The sequence below is a fragment of the Lolium perenne genome, chromosome 5, assembly GCF_019359855.2.
Source record: "Lolium perenne isolate Kyuss_39 chromosome 5, Kyuss_2.0, whole genome shotgun sequence".
Lineage (NCBI taxonomy): Eukaryota > Viridiplantae > Streptophyta > Magnoliopsida > Poales > Poaceae > Lolium > Lolium perenne.
The window spans coordinates 213,947,861-213,963,067 of NC_067248.2; the positions used below are offsets into that span (position 1 = coordinate 213,947,861).

Sequence of the window (15,207 nt, forward strand, 5' to 3'; positions counted from 1 at the left end):
GATTAAAATATTATGGAACTATGTGATTATACCCCAATGGTCTAGTGAGCTTTGTGATATGCACAAGTACATACCTTGTGCATTCTTCTTGCCTCACTAGAGCCATCAGGGTTTGCTTGTGTGCCCAACCAAAGTATGAGGCACAAATCCGAATCAATTCCATTTTTCTTTTGTCTTCATTCGAGAGAATGCCGATGATTATATTTGGAACCATCCAGTGACAAAGTGAGTCCATAAGGCCATGTCATATGTCCAAGCATATTTCTTGCACATTTAATTTGGTGGTGTGTACTCCAGATTATGTGAGCCTCCAAGTAATGTCATTAACCACTCCTTTAGTGAGGTGAACGTTTTGCAGTCATGATCAAAGGTTCACGACTTGAATAATGTGTTGCTCAGATAGCCCATTTCACATGTTGATTCTAGAAATTCATTCGTTATCTTGCATGGCTTCAAGAATTAGGCACTTCTTTCTTCTACAAATGGTGAAAATGGAGGGCGCGATGTCCTGTGGCTTCAAACCAAACAACTATGGAGCATTGCTAAAAGCTAGCTTTTCGATCGTGGCTAGTGGTGTTCTCAATCACCGCGTAGAAAAAATTGCATATCCTCCTCGGTGCAAGGGTTTGCAAGGCCCACCCATCCCATCAATATATAGTTTAAAAAAATGTTTCTAAATGCGGTATCTCTGAGTAGTGCGCACTTGACACCTAACTGAAATTAACCCACCCTGCGGTGAAATGAGTGAGTACCGAGCTGAGTAACACCATCATGTAAATTTATCAATCTACATAAGCCACCCGACAATGATGAAAAACAAAAGACATGATGTACTGCCGTGATCTCGTAAGCATGCATATATACACACTGATTGATCAAACGAACAGCGGTATCTGCTTTCCCAGCTATGCTATGCCAGGCATGGGAATCGATTTGTTGGGTGATCATGCGGACCAGCAGCACCGCATGCGATGTGTGAGCTTTACTCGTCCTCACACTCCTCTTGCTTCTAGTAGTAGTGTGCGGCGGTTAACGACCGTGATTGCTTTCGGTGTAAAATTATGGCATTGTCTACTACTAGTACTGATGATCGAGTAGTAACTTCACAGCCGTTCCAACCCTCCTTAAAACCAGATGCAAACGATCACTTGTTCTGATTGTTAGATCATTACTACTACTGATTCTGATTGTTAGCGTAATAGACGATTAGACCATTACAGAAAATAGACGGGGTATCGCAGTTCAGTGATAACGCCTACATCTGTGAGGCATGCTTTACGGACCCTCTTTCCCTCGTAGTACCGTCAACGACAAGCCCGCCACGATATACAGACATGTCAGATCTACAAACGCCACGGCGGTCCAGTGCCCCTACCAGGGGTACCGGACCATCTCCAAAAATCAATCTTGTGTCTGACCTATCTTTCGCCTAGCCTATTTTAGCTACCATGGGTGCTTTTATATGTTAGGCCTAGGTTCACTAGTAGAAAACCAGTTTTTTGTTTGGAGCTGCCCGGAGTAGTAGTCCCGACTGTGTTTGAATTCGGGACTAATGTGCCTATTAATCCCAGTTCGAACGGCTAAGACGCCAAAAAGTTTTAGTCCTGGTTCATAACGCGACCTTTAGTCCCGGTTGGAGACACCAACCAGTACTAAAGGGGTTGCGGCGGGATGCCAAAACCTTTAGTCCCGGTTGGTGTTACAAGTCGAGACTAAAAGTCTATCTTTTAGTTTCGGTTGGTATTACAAACCCGGACTAAAGTTTTTCTGGGGTTCTTTCTTGCCTCCGCTCCGCGTGGATACCCATTTTTTAGCTTTGTAAAATACAAAAAAAATTGCTAAAAATTTCAAAAAATAAAATCCTTCGAGATGTTCATGTGTTATGTCATCTAATTGCAAGAGAAATTAACAAACATGAATTTCGACTTTTTTTTAATAAAATTACATCATGTATCGGTAAAACAGGATTTTTGGTTGCATACGAACTCGAAAAAAACATTTAATATATGAAAATGTATCTACGTGAAATTTGTCATTCAAATTCACTTGGGATTACTTGGTTAGCCAATTTTTAGATTCTAAACTGCCAAAGGGAAGTAATATATTTTTTAGGTTTTAGGTTTTGCAAAAAAAAAATTATTTATTAAAAAATTATTTGGAATTCAAACAATAAAAAAGTGTGACATCGTGATCAATAAGTTAATAGGATTAATATGATAGTATATCAATAACATGCGCGTAAAGCACTTGAAAACGGGATGGGAGGAACTCTGAAGTTAAACGCACTAGCAGCCCACGTGGAGAGCTTTTAGTCCGAATTTGTAACATAACCGGAACTAAAGAGTGGGACTTGAGTCCCGATTTCATATTCTCGATTGGGAAATCGGGACTAAAGACCCTTCCCAACCAAAACAATAGACCCCTTTTCTACCCGTGGTTACAGAGTTCGAATCCAACACGTAATCTACCCGCACAATTCAAATTTAACAATAGCCTATACACATATTCGATAAAACTTCAACACTGATGATATGCCGATCGAATGAGTCTGGTTGGAGTTGCTGACATGACAAGCCGAAAAATAGCGCTGGCTGCCTCTGTCCGAGATGAATTCCTCATTCCCGCGACCGTCGAGGTGTAGCTAGCGAAGGAATGGATGTGGTTGTGCCCCGTGATCACCATCTCCCATCACTGCAGTTGAGGTTTTGGCGGGGTTTGTTTCTGTCGACCGGCATTGTGACGGTGACCTCCACGTACGGCGCGAGCGATCCATTGCAAGTGATGACGCAGCTAGCAGATTTGCGACTTCATGCATGTTCTGACCAGTGGAACAGTGCCCGTCCAAACCGACGAGCTCGTGACGTGACTCGGATCATGGCGCCTCCATTCTTGTGCACCGCAACGCTCAACAGCTACAGAAAATGAAATCAATGCCTTTCCCTCTTTACAGAATGAAAACAGTGCGGTCATCAATTTATAATCTGTACTAGTAGTAGTATCTAACGTTGTATATGATGCCCCCCATAGGGGGCTTCACAGCGATTTGAGCCTCGTAGCCGTTGGATCTTGTTTGGTGGTGGATCTCGTCCGTCCATTTTTTCACTGTAGAGTAGTCCAGGACGAGGCCCTCGCGCGAACCCGTTTTTTATCCATGGGTCATGTGGCCCGCCCGGCCCGGCGTCGTCGCGCACCTGCTCCTCCTCCTCTCCCTCGCGCAGCTGCCTCCCGCCGCCACCCCGCGCCGCCTCTCCCCTTCTCGTCCCGTCGCGCCGCCCCTTCCCTCGCCTGCGCATGGCAGCGCCGCCGTCCGCCGTCGCCTCGCGCTCCCAGCCCCGTCGTCGCCGTCGCCTTGCGCCCCCAGCCCCGCCGCTAGCTCGCTCAGCCGCCACATCCCGCGCCATCTCCGCCCCCACGCCGCTCGTCGGAGGCCGGCGCGGGCGATGGGCGGCCGGCCGACCTATGGAAGGGGCCGCCGGCGCGCCGCCTCGCCACTCGAGCAGCAGCACACGATGGTATGGAGCGGCTAGGAGGAGCTTATGCGTGGCGGCAAGAGGAGGGCAGGGCGTCGGATCGAGATCGTCCTCTGCGGAGCTGTGTTCCGCAGGGCAAGAGGAGGCGCCACCACTCCCCACACCTTCTCCTCCGGCGGCAAGGCAGCGCCGTCATCTTCATCGCCCCTCCATCTCCTTCCCCACCCTTCTCCGCCGGTAGCAGGAAGATGCTGCGGGAGCAACACCCTCGTCCTTGCGGAGTGCAGCGGTTGCCGCCGAGATGGAATCGCCGTCGTCCTCAGCGGAGAGGAGCGTGAGCCACTGCCAAGCGGCTCCAGAGAGACATGCCGAGCCAAGGCCACCAGCTCCTCCCGCAGCTCCACAGGCAAAACAGGGGTCTGCCTGTTCACGACGCCCAGTCGCTCGAGCTCTGCCCCGACTGCTGCTGCTGAGATGGAGACGACCACGGCATGTCGAGGTCCCAGAGGTGTGATGACAGAACCATTTCCCCAGCGTTCTCTATCAAGCCAAAGCCTGCATCTACTACCTTGAGAGCAACACCCAACCTTCTGCAACAAGGTGAGCAAAGATTCATAGAAACTGTGTCATGCCTCAGGTTTGGTTTACAAGAAGAAATCGCTCATTTTGTTAAATACCTGAATATTTATTCCTTAACGTGTCTTGTTGTTTAGTAGAAAGAAAAGAACAAATTTTTCCAGTGATTAAGATGTAGAGAAAGTTGTCTCTAAAATATTTATCTTGAAATGGATACTTTGGATACAGATGATTGATGCTTGAATTGGCATGTGGTCTTCTTTTAGCCTCCAAATTATTTAGGATTCGTACATTAAGATCTGTACCTACTGCTTCCAGAAAAGATGTGCTCTATTTATTTTCACTATTCATATGCTCCCCTTGCTGTAGAGATTTTACTTTCATCTCTATTTGTGCACCCATTAACAGGTTGAACTTATAGGGCAGTTAGCCACATTGTTCATACCTCAGTAACTACCATCACCTCCTGCCCAGCTGTGTTGAGATTGAATACAGGTATCAGTGGATGGGGTTGCTCACCTCACTCTGTCATTTTATAATTTGGCATCCACTATTTACTCCTGTCTTTCCTCGTCATCCTTTTCATTTCTTGTGCAGGTCGATCGGGTCTTATTGGTAAGCAGCGGCTTGCCTCGCTGCATATGGATCAACAACTTACGACACCCAACTTCCAACCTTGGATCTAATGACTTGATGACAAATTGTTTGTTGTAGAACACTCCGGTACTGCATTCTCACTTTGCACCACCGTGTCGGCCAAAGGTAATAGACTCAATCTTCTATTTGTTATATGGGATGCATTTATGAGTTAGGATTTCACATACGTGCTAATATATGGGATGCATTTATGGGTTAGGCCTGCAAAAGAAATACCAATGCTATTTTTTTTTCACCGGAAAAACAAATATTTACATAGTTGCCACCTAGGACTTTCATAGCTTTGTGCATACGTCTGGTAGTGAGCTGAGATTGGCCGCTCATGTATTTTTTGCTTACTAAATAATGGATGAAATAAAATCTTTGCCAACAGAGACAACCAAATATCGAAGCGCATACATTATACTGTACCAGACAATGCAAAGGTGTGAAGTTCCCTTGTGCTCAATGGCAACACAGAGCTTCTAGGCCTGACTTGTCATTCTTCCTGCAGCATGATTTGAGGTTTGTCTCCGAGCATTCATCTTCTCTGAGCTTTCCCTTTTGTCACTGTATTATTTTTTGTGGAAATTAAGAGGACCAGATTCATTATGTAATCATAGACTTTGCAGCATGTGAACCAAATGTTTTTTCCAACTAACGTTTTTATTTACATCAGGTTCAAATCTTCGATTCACTTAATATACTCCTAAGTTAAGCGTACTGATGGTGGTTTGGATTAGATCAGGTAGCTGTTGGCACCCATGAGGCTTCCAGAACAAACTGAATTTAATGTGTTGTCTCTAGGTGAGGTGCTCTTATGATTTCCCTATTTTCCTTTGGCATTTCTTTACTGGGCACTCCAATTTTTCAAATTCTTTATCTGATGATGCTTTTGGTGCCTTTAGATATATTTTGGAGTGATAATCATATCTTATCCTCGAGATGTGGAATGCTCTCTGTTATGCAGTTCAAATCTGAAACTCTATATTGTACTTCTCTCTCTAGCTAAAAGTTACAGATTGCACGACACTTCTCGCCTTTCATAAACTCCTATCAGTAATTACACATGAAATATTACTGGGAATGTTACTATTTCTTGCTGCAAACTGGTATGGGGTTTAGTTATGTAGCACCTGCAATCTGCTTGAAAAAATGTGTGTATAACCTGAAGCGTGACCATAGAGTGATAAAAAAATGTAGGATATACCAAAAAAATGGCCAGGCCTCAATAGAGTGACAAAATAGCCGTAGAATTACTGGCTTACATGCTAATCAATGAATAAGTACGTAAGTATGTTTGGTGACTTGGTGATTCCTTTGTTTAGTAAACCGTAGTACTGTAGTAGACATTTTTCTTTGATGGCTCCAGTTCTTTTGAGGAAGTTATTTCATTGGGAACATTCCTTTTTAGCGAGATGAGTAATTTCTGATTTTATGGGATATTTCTTTAAAAAAAACCGCGAGGTCAAGAGATAACACTTCCCATATGCTCTGTTTCCTTTACCCTCCATCAACAGTCTCATGGCGTGATTGTAATTTGTAAAGCAATCTTCCTTTTGTTAATGTTATTCTACGGTTTTGTCATCCAACATATGATCTTCTGTGTAAACATATATATCACTCTGTTTTGAAATAATAATTGTTGGTACCGAATGTCTCAAATATTGGATCTCAGTATTTTAGGGGAATTGATGATATTTTACACCAGGTGACACAGTTTATGCCATGAGTGTATCAAAAACAAACTATGGGCAATTGATGTGGCTAGCAGAATCGTGATAATAGGCAGTAAGCACATTTTTCTCTCTTTGATCTTTTGTTTTTCTATCAGCGAAGTAGTCGCAAAGTCCCAGGAATAATTTGCTATCGTGTTTTAAGAGATGCTCGTGCAGACTTGTACATCAATTAATGCAAGGTAGAAACCTTTTGGTAGCACTTATATAGCAGAGTACACGAGATATAATCCATAACAAATAGTAGGCTAAGCAGCCCAGGGCACATACAATCAACACTCGACTTAACAGATGAAGATAGAAACAGTAGCATATATACATGTCCGCTAGCTGGAATACAAATATGAACATGGTCATGATTATTAACATTATACTGGCAACTCCCGCGAGCGCATGCTCCTCCTCGAACGGTAAAATCATTTAAAATGTTTAAAAATTAAAAGATAATCATATTTTTACAAAAAATGTCCCTTGTTTCATCTGAATGGAAGGTTTTGAAAGAAATATATTGTACCCCGGAGAAAACATAAAGATGGGTGCCCCGAAACTGCAATTTTGGAAACATAAATATTTTTCACTAAAGTTTCCATGTACACAGATGACAATGGATATACTTCTCTGTTGCTCTGTTGTTTAGAATTTCGTTTTTTTCTAAAATTTAGCTCCAGCAGTAGTAAATCAAGTTGCTGTTCTAGCAGAAAACAATGGATATACTTCTCTGTTTGTTTTGGCATTGAAAATAATTTCGGATTTGTGTCTTGCTGAGTAATGTCCAGACAGTCATTTCTTGGATAATGTTGTTATTTTGCAGGAAATAACTGAATCATTATTGCTGGCTTTTGCCTAATGCCATCAGCCCGAGGTTCCGTGGCTTGATCTCAACTATTTGGCCTGAAGTTAAGTCAGACCTACATCATTTAGGAGTTTCCTGTATGATTTTTGATTAGCAACAATCTGTAACAGTACTCATGCTTCTTATATTTTCTTGCATATGTAAAATACGTTTGTGCTTTCCTCTACGATGTACATAAAAATTCCTTGGGAAGATTTACATCCCTGACATCAATTGGCTACATATGATTCTTTTTATTGCTGTAATTGATGGATTTAAGAAAAATACAGATAGGAATCCATACGGTGAGCTTCATTTTTCACAACTTCCTTTGCATCTTTAGCATATAGCTGAATAGGGAGTATTTATTTTTTCAGTGCCTCCAATGGTGTACTAAACCATCTGTTGTATGGTTGATAACTTGTATTCGATATCTTTTACTGGTTATTAGCTGTTGCATGGTCGAGTTTACCACAAGATTTTTTTTTTCACCTTGATGCTCTTCTATTGTCACCATATGTTTGATCATTTTTACTGTTGCAACCACCAATGTTCTGGAACTGATAGCTTAAAATATGAGACTCGAGTTAAGAAAGAAAATGAAATATCCCTTATGTACGTAGTATATATGAGTGTGTTGAAAAAACTTTTCATGAAGTAATAGTATTGGTAGTGATCAAGGATTAATGTTTTCTAGCTTCCAATTGTCATTGAATAAGAACACCAGTTTTATATTGGCAGCAGATGCACATCCTAATTGGTCATTCAACTTTAACTTGCAGTTCACTGCCATGAACCCAACAATGACAAGGCAAATCAACAGATACAATGTATGAGTGTATTAATAAGTATACAATCTTGACTAACATGTTTACTGTCATGGACTCCAGTTTCTCAACTGTAAGTGCGATGTGATTCCCTAGCAGAGAGGAGGCTGAAACATGGAGCAGCTTCGTGGGCGCAGAAGCAGCAAGCGGTGGTTGGCATCAGCAATGATAGCTACAGAACCATGCTGTTCTCCTCTTGTTTCCAAGATGTGTAGTCCAGCTGAGTAGATATGTTAGTCACTTCTCAGCAGATTATCTCTACATGGTTTTAATTGTTAACTGATACTTTCTGTTTGTACCTGTTTGAGATTTTTTTTTAAATCAGCGAAGCAAAGGATTTCAGTTCTTAATTACTGAGACATGTCAGCATGCATTCAATTTGATGGTTCTGATTGATTAGTATTTGGATGTTTGACTGTCCATACCATTTTTCAAAATCAACTGTTGACATAGGAATACCAATATAGAGTTTTATCTTCCTTCTAGGTTTTAATGCATATGTGAACAATCCCCTTTATTATTTTGGCATTGCCGTTCTTCAGAGTATACTGTATTTTACATGGTAGAAAGATTGAGTGTCATTAATACTAGCGCATAATCCGTGTATTGCTACAATCATATTAAATCCAGTATAGTTACATTGGCATTAGTTAGTGCAAATTGTTATGCTTATGAGTTTGTCTGCGCATCTCTCATAGGACTCCTCCTGCATTGTGATGACAATACAACATCCAACGGATGGGCCAAGTAAAAGCTTCACTATAATTGTGCATCAATATGGTGTACTACTATCAGATCTATGTAGCGCCTTGAACATCTGTATACATTATTATGCACACCAACAGTGGTTGTATACATTGTTATGCACACCAACAATGGTTGTATCATTGTTTATTATATTTTCATTTTGGCCATTTCCCTTCTGGTTCTCTTCTTCTATTAGCAACTGACACGCTGAAACAGTGAGACCAGTAGTGAAACAAATAATTGAGTATCAGATTTCGGAGAACCAAAAATGATACAGCTTACATCATAAGAATAAAATTCATTGCTTCCAATATCTAAGAGTATGAGATTCAGGACTTATGATTTTTATCTTAATTGCTTCCAAGTAAAACTTAAACAATATATTATGATATTGTTAATTATTTGTATCATGCTAATATGTAATAAATATTAGAATGCGTTTCACGGGGTCGTGCGCCAAGGCGCACATCTAAATCTAGTCTCTAGAAAGTTCAGGTTGCCCGCCCTCCTTTACAGCCTGCGCCTCCTTCAGTAATCCATCGCCACAAAAAGCATGCAAATTAAGAAGCAGCTTAGAGCATCTCCAGTCGCTTCCCCCAAACCGTCCCCCAAAGGGATTTGGGGCGCGCCGGACAAAAAAAGCGTTCCAGCCGCGTCCCCCAAAGCCCTTTTTTGTCCGGCGCGGCCCGATACGGTGTCCGGCGCCCCGAGCCCGTCCCCGTCCCACAGGGGACGCTCCGGGGATGCCGGACACAACGAAAAGCGAGGCCAACCGACGCGGGCCCGACCCGTCAGCGGCACGATTAATTTAAACCTAACCGTCGCCTACCTCGCGATGGAAGTTATTCGCGCGCAGCGCATCTTTGCCTTAATGGCGACGGAGGGGCAAAGCGAGACGTCTCGTCGGTCTTCTGCGCAGCCTCCACGCGTCGCCGGCGTTCGCACGCCACCGCCCGTTCCCGCGCGATCTTCCCGCCTCTTCTCGTGCATTCCCGCTTTCTTCCCGACGCCGGCGTCTATAAAAGGTCTCCCGGCTCATCAATGGTAGCCACCACACCCCGCCGGCAACAAACACAGCCCTCGTCGCTCCACAGCCGTCTCCTCCATCACCAGTGGCAATGGCGAACCGCCCCGGCGATGGCCACTTCCCTCCACCGCCGTCTCCTCCATTGACGAGCCGGCAGCGGCGTGCGGCACTCGAGGAGGCACTCGAGGAGGAGGCCCGCCAGCGGCGTGAGGCGCAGCAGGCGGCGGATGTAGCGGCGTTCTCCGCCCGCCTCCGCAATGAGGAGGCCGGCGGGCAGCGCAAGCGTGGAGCAAAGAAGCGACACACCGTTGCGGCGTTCGACGCCTCGACGGGACAAGAGGCGCGACGGCGCCGGCACCGGAGGAGATGGAGCAGCGATGGGTCGACGAGCGCCGGCGCCAGCCGCGATGAGCGGCGGCGCTGTTCCGTGAACGGCGTGACTCGATCGAGCGCCGGCGGCGTGAGTCGATCGAGCTCCAGCAGAAGAGGCGACGGCGGAGGAGCGTCGACAATGAGGCGGCGCTACGGCGCTATGGGGGAAAGGCGGGCGAGCGATTGGCGGCGGCCGACGCGTTTGCGGCGGCGATGATGGAGGCGCCAACAGATGTGGAGGAGGAGGCGCCAATGGAGGAGGAGGAGGCCGAGGCGGAGGAGACCGAGGTGGAGGACGACGACGACGACGACGACGACGAGTTCGACCGGTCCGACGACGACGCCCGCACCCGGACGAGACGGCCGATCGGCCAACGCGCCCTCGTCGAGTCCTTCGAGTCGGAGAAGAAGCTCCAGGACGACGCCCGTGCCCTCGAAGAGGCGCATATTCGTCGCGCCATCGAGCTCTCCCTCCGTGCGGCGCAGCAGGGACGGCGGAGGACGCGCGGCGGGAGCGGCACCGTCTGGCCACCGCCGAACGCAAGGAGAGGAGGCGCGCGCAGGAGGAGCTGCGGCGTAGGGGAGGCGACGACGGGGCGGGGCCGTCGAACGCGCCGCCGGGCGGTCAGTAGTCTAGGTTTAGATGAAATCTAGCCGTTTTCATTCAAACTTTGTAATATATAATCAAAATTGAATGAAAGCCTTTATTTTCGTGCACAAATATTCATTTGGGGGCGGCGTTTGGGGGATGCGGCTGGGGAGCGACGTCCCCCAAACGCGGCACGAACAAAACACGTCCCCCAAACGCTCGATCCGGCGCGATTTGGGGGACGGTTTGGGGGACGCGACTGGAGATGCTCTTAAGGTGCCCAAGGACCGCCAGTTTCTGAATAGTGCAAGCAAACGGGTACTGTCCTACGCGCTACGCCCCTTTAGGAACCTTAACAGCAAACCGTTCGTCCCGTCTCGGGACGCTCTGAGCTGGCGCGGTTCCCTCCTGGCCATGTAAACAGCCCGGAAAAGCCGATTTAATCATTGCCTGAAAAGATCTACGGGAATGTGAGACCATCCCTACCACCTGATGCATCTGTCTCCCCTTCCATAGATGCATCTCTACCTATCCAAATAAACCGGTTAGAGGAGTAAACAATTTGGTTTTACTCCTCTAACGCGGACCTAGCCAAACACTTAAAATCGTCAGCAGAGTAAAACTTTTACTCCTCGCCTTCACCGACCCCTAAATACAATCGACCTCGGCCTCTGTAGAGAAAGAAACCAATCACCCACCCCGCCATGAGTTTCTTCCCCATTCTCACCGGCGACACCTTCGATGACCACAAAAACCCTCCGCTGGCACCCCAAACATTGTGTCTCCCTCCCGCCCATCTCGATGTTGTTGTCCGGTCCCCGCCATCGTCAGAACCGACTTGGAAATTGAGATTTTGCCGCCGCCCCGATCTTTTGCAAATCGTCTACCGCCAAGCTCGATTCATTGCAAAACGGTGCGGCCATAGGATGGAAGGGTGGTAGAAGGCCCACACCGGAGCTAGGTTGCACCTGAATCATGGGAGGTCGGCTATAACCCAGCGACAAGGGTATGCGGTCGCGGTTAGGTCGGTGTCTACATGATACCGTGTTTGGTGGTGATTTTTCATTGGCCAAACCCCTCCATCGACTGCCGACCTTCCTGCAACCCCGCCACCCCTCAAGGTGTCTGGTAACTGAACATCGTCAGTCACCCTCCTCACCTCCTCAGTCGTTGCATTTGAACCATGCCTTGTTTTTGGCTTTGTATTATTTTCCTTTCTTTCGTGCACATGTTATTTTATTGTATTTAAACTATGCCATGTGTTTGGCTTTCAATAGTTTGATTCCTAGATTTTTATTCCGACTCCTCTAGCTATAGGGGTTTGGTTAGGAACCGCGTCTCATTTAAAGGATAGAGAGCCGTTTTACTCCTCTAAAATTTATGGATCGGTTTGAGATGACCTACGCGGTCGCGCAAATTGATATTATTTTGATGTACTTCACTCACAACATCCAACATGTTGCGGATGAGATACCTGGAAATTATCGGAGCAACGCCGAACCTTTTTATCGGGGTGTGAAAAAATGGAAGGAATTTCGTGCATCTTCCGTGCGCCAGTACGTGTACAGTGCCATCGTCGTCTCGCTCCGCCTCTACTGCTCCGACCAAGCATTCAACACTGCATATGGCCGGCATGTCCTCCTGTGATCAGTTTATTTCCACGTCAGTGCTTTCGTTCGCCACATAGCTTGCATTTTCGTCACGTGAACTATTCCATGGAGAATGGTTTAGCATTCGCAGCTTTACAAGGTATTGTGGTCGTATGGTCCCGGGACTACCGAATGACACCACGGCTAGCGGTATAGCGCCATGCACGTACTACGTACACCGCCGACGAGAACAATTCTTTCGTGTCCGACAATACTGGTGCTTGTATGTAGTCCTCGTCATCATTATTAAGATTTTTTCAATAGCTCATTCATGCATTAAACCCCACAACCGCCTGCTTTGTGACCGCACTACGTGTAGATAAAAGTAATAAAACAATTTTCTACCATCGATCTGCCTCAGACTATTTTCTCTCGTAAAGATGTCTCCGCCTTTTTGTACTCCCTCCGGTCAGATTAAATTGACGTGGAGGAGAGCTAAACTTAGCCTATCCCGTGTGTAAACCCGCGTCAATTAAAGAAGACCAGAGGTAGTACCAGTCAGTTTAATATCAAGTCTAACCGTTCTAGAGTCAAGTAGAAGTAGCAAAATAAAATAAAATATTCACGTGCGCTGATAAATATTCATACAACTTATGAAAATGGCTTCAGTGAAAACATATTTTGCATGAAAAACTTTCTAAGTTTTATCTTAAGGTTACGCCGTTCTATATTTTTGAAAAATAACGCTCATATAACCTATAAACTAAATTAAATTTTCACACAAAGTAGCTATGAAACTAAATCACATTGACAATTGACAAACCAATGCATATTTTCAATATGTTATTTAAATAAATTATGCACATGTGATTATCATGTTTTAGGAGTAATAAAATAGGGAGATAAAAAATTATATATAAACGAATGGAAAAGGGGGAAATCGGAATATGAAATCCGCGTGATGGGGTCGGTCAAGATAATTGTACTTGCAGGAGATATGGGCCGCAATTCATTCATGGTCGAAGTGGGCGGAATTAGCATTCCTGGTCCAAATGGGCAGCCCGGGGGTGACTCTGGTTCATGCTGTTCTAACGTTGGGCTTATGCTTTCCGTCCGGTATTAATTTCTGGCCCACCGATTCCTTTTTTTTTGCGAACAAGCCCACCCATTCCTTGAACATTTATTTTTAGAACGGTGCATTTCCTGTATGCTGCATCTGTAAATAATCTGATTTCCTTGCGCCTCTTGTCTGATTTCCTGTATGCTGCATCTGTAAATAATCTGATTTCCTTGCGCCTACTTGACTTCCAGTATGTAGCCGCTGGAAGGTATGCCAATATTCTTCAATGCACCTTTTGCTTTTCTGTACATGGTGCTACCGCGTACATGATCTGTACATGGCGCTACTGCGTATCTTGATAGATCATACATGGTGCTCAGTAGAAAATATTTGCGATCTGTACATGATGAATAGATCAGATAGCACAGCTTTTTTTTAGGCCAATCGGATAGCACAGCTTGATATATATGGTATGTACTATAGCACGTGGTGAATACTTTTGTGTGACATTAGATCTGCACATGTTGAACACTAGAAGATATATGTGATAGCCGGCTGGGACCATACGAGGGAAACATTTGAACAAGACAAAGAGTGGTGGAAGAAAGCCAAATTGTAAGTCTCTTTCGTGATGTATATGGCTATGATGTTTTGAAATTATTATTTACGCTAATACGTGTTACATCTTTTAACTGGATATTCCAGGTTGTGGTAGGTTTCAAAAGAAAGGTATTTGGAACGAGGAACATCTGAAGGTTATGTTTGAAGATATCAATAATGATGGAAGTGACCATTGGTGTCCAACATCCGGAGATTTGCCACAACCAGCCGTTGAAGAAGATCTTGTTAATCTTGAAGGAGATGATACTATTGACATTGACGAGATAGATGAGTCCCATGCCAGTTCCAAAGGGAAGAGAGCTGCAAAGGTCATGGGTGACAAGTCGAAGAAGTTGAAGACATCCCAAGTGATGCAAGAGAAGATTAAAAAACTTGGCGTTTTGGCTGAGAGGACTCAATTATCATTAGAGTCTTACACGAAGAAAGATAACACTTGCACTGTCAATTCCGTGATGGACTTGGTGGTTGAATGTGGTGCATCTATTGGTAGTGATGAGCATTTCATTGCCACTAAGTTATTTGTTAAAAAGGAGCAACGGGAGATGTTCCTCCATATGCCAGTGATAGAAGATCGGCTTAATTGGCTTAAGCGGAAGTATAAGTCCAAATATGGTCGTTCCGATCCCATTTGAGTTTATGACTCGTGTATGTCATCTTTTGTGTCGAGAACTCAATGTTTTTCTTTTCTTTGTTGAGAACTCCGCTTATGTTGGTCACGTATGTTCAAATCCAGAATAGTTGAGCAATGGTCTTTATATGTGATGGTTTTTTGCAACCCTCCAAATTATGTATTGTGAATCATGTAGAAAATTTAACATGTGAACGATGTTCTCACTTTATCCATCACAAGTAAAGCATAGACGTCAATCTTCACGCATAGGGCTAAAAAAGTAACGATCGTACTAACAGGTTGCTAGGCTAAATTGGAAATCGAAATAAAATAAACAGGGTACTCTAGGTATTTTACAACACCCTTCTACTAATATGGATCTGAAGCTAATTTTCTTCCCAAACGTATTTTACAGCTCCGGAGCACCTTAGGTGAAGTGAAGTTTGGGAGGTGGAGTGAAGTGAAGTGGAGCGGAGCGGAGCCCTCCCAAACAAACCCTAATAAATACCTACAAG

General features: G+C 44.8%; 1 long non-coding RNA gene across 1 annotated transcript; it reads left to right on the forward strand.

The window, feature by feature from the left end:
- Positions 1–3,013: 3,013 nt before the first annotated feature.
- Positions 3,014–8,362, forward strand: LOC127301879 (uncharacterized). Its single transcript, XR_007852500.2, has 7 exons — positions 3,014–4,070; positions 4,455–4,541; positions 4,644–4,808; positions 5,077–5,207; positions 5,362–5,489; positions 6,394–6,473; positions 7,230–8,362. It is a non-coding gene; the product is annotated as an uncharacterized lncRNA (long non-coding RNA).
- The last annotated feature ends 6,845 nt before the right edge of the window (positions 8,363–15,207 follow it).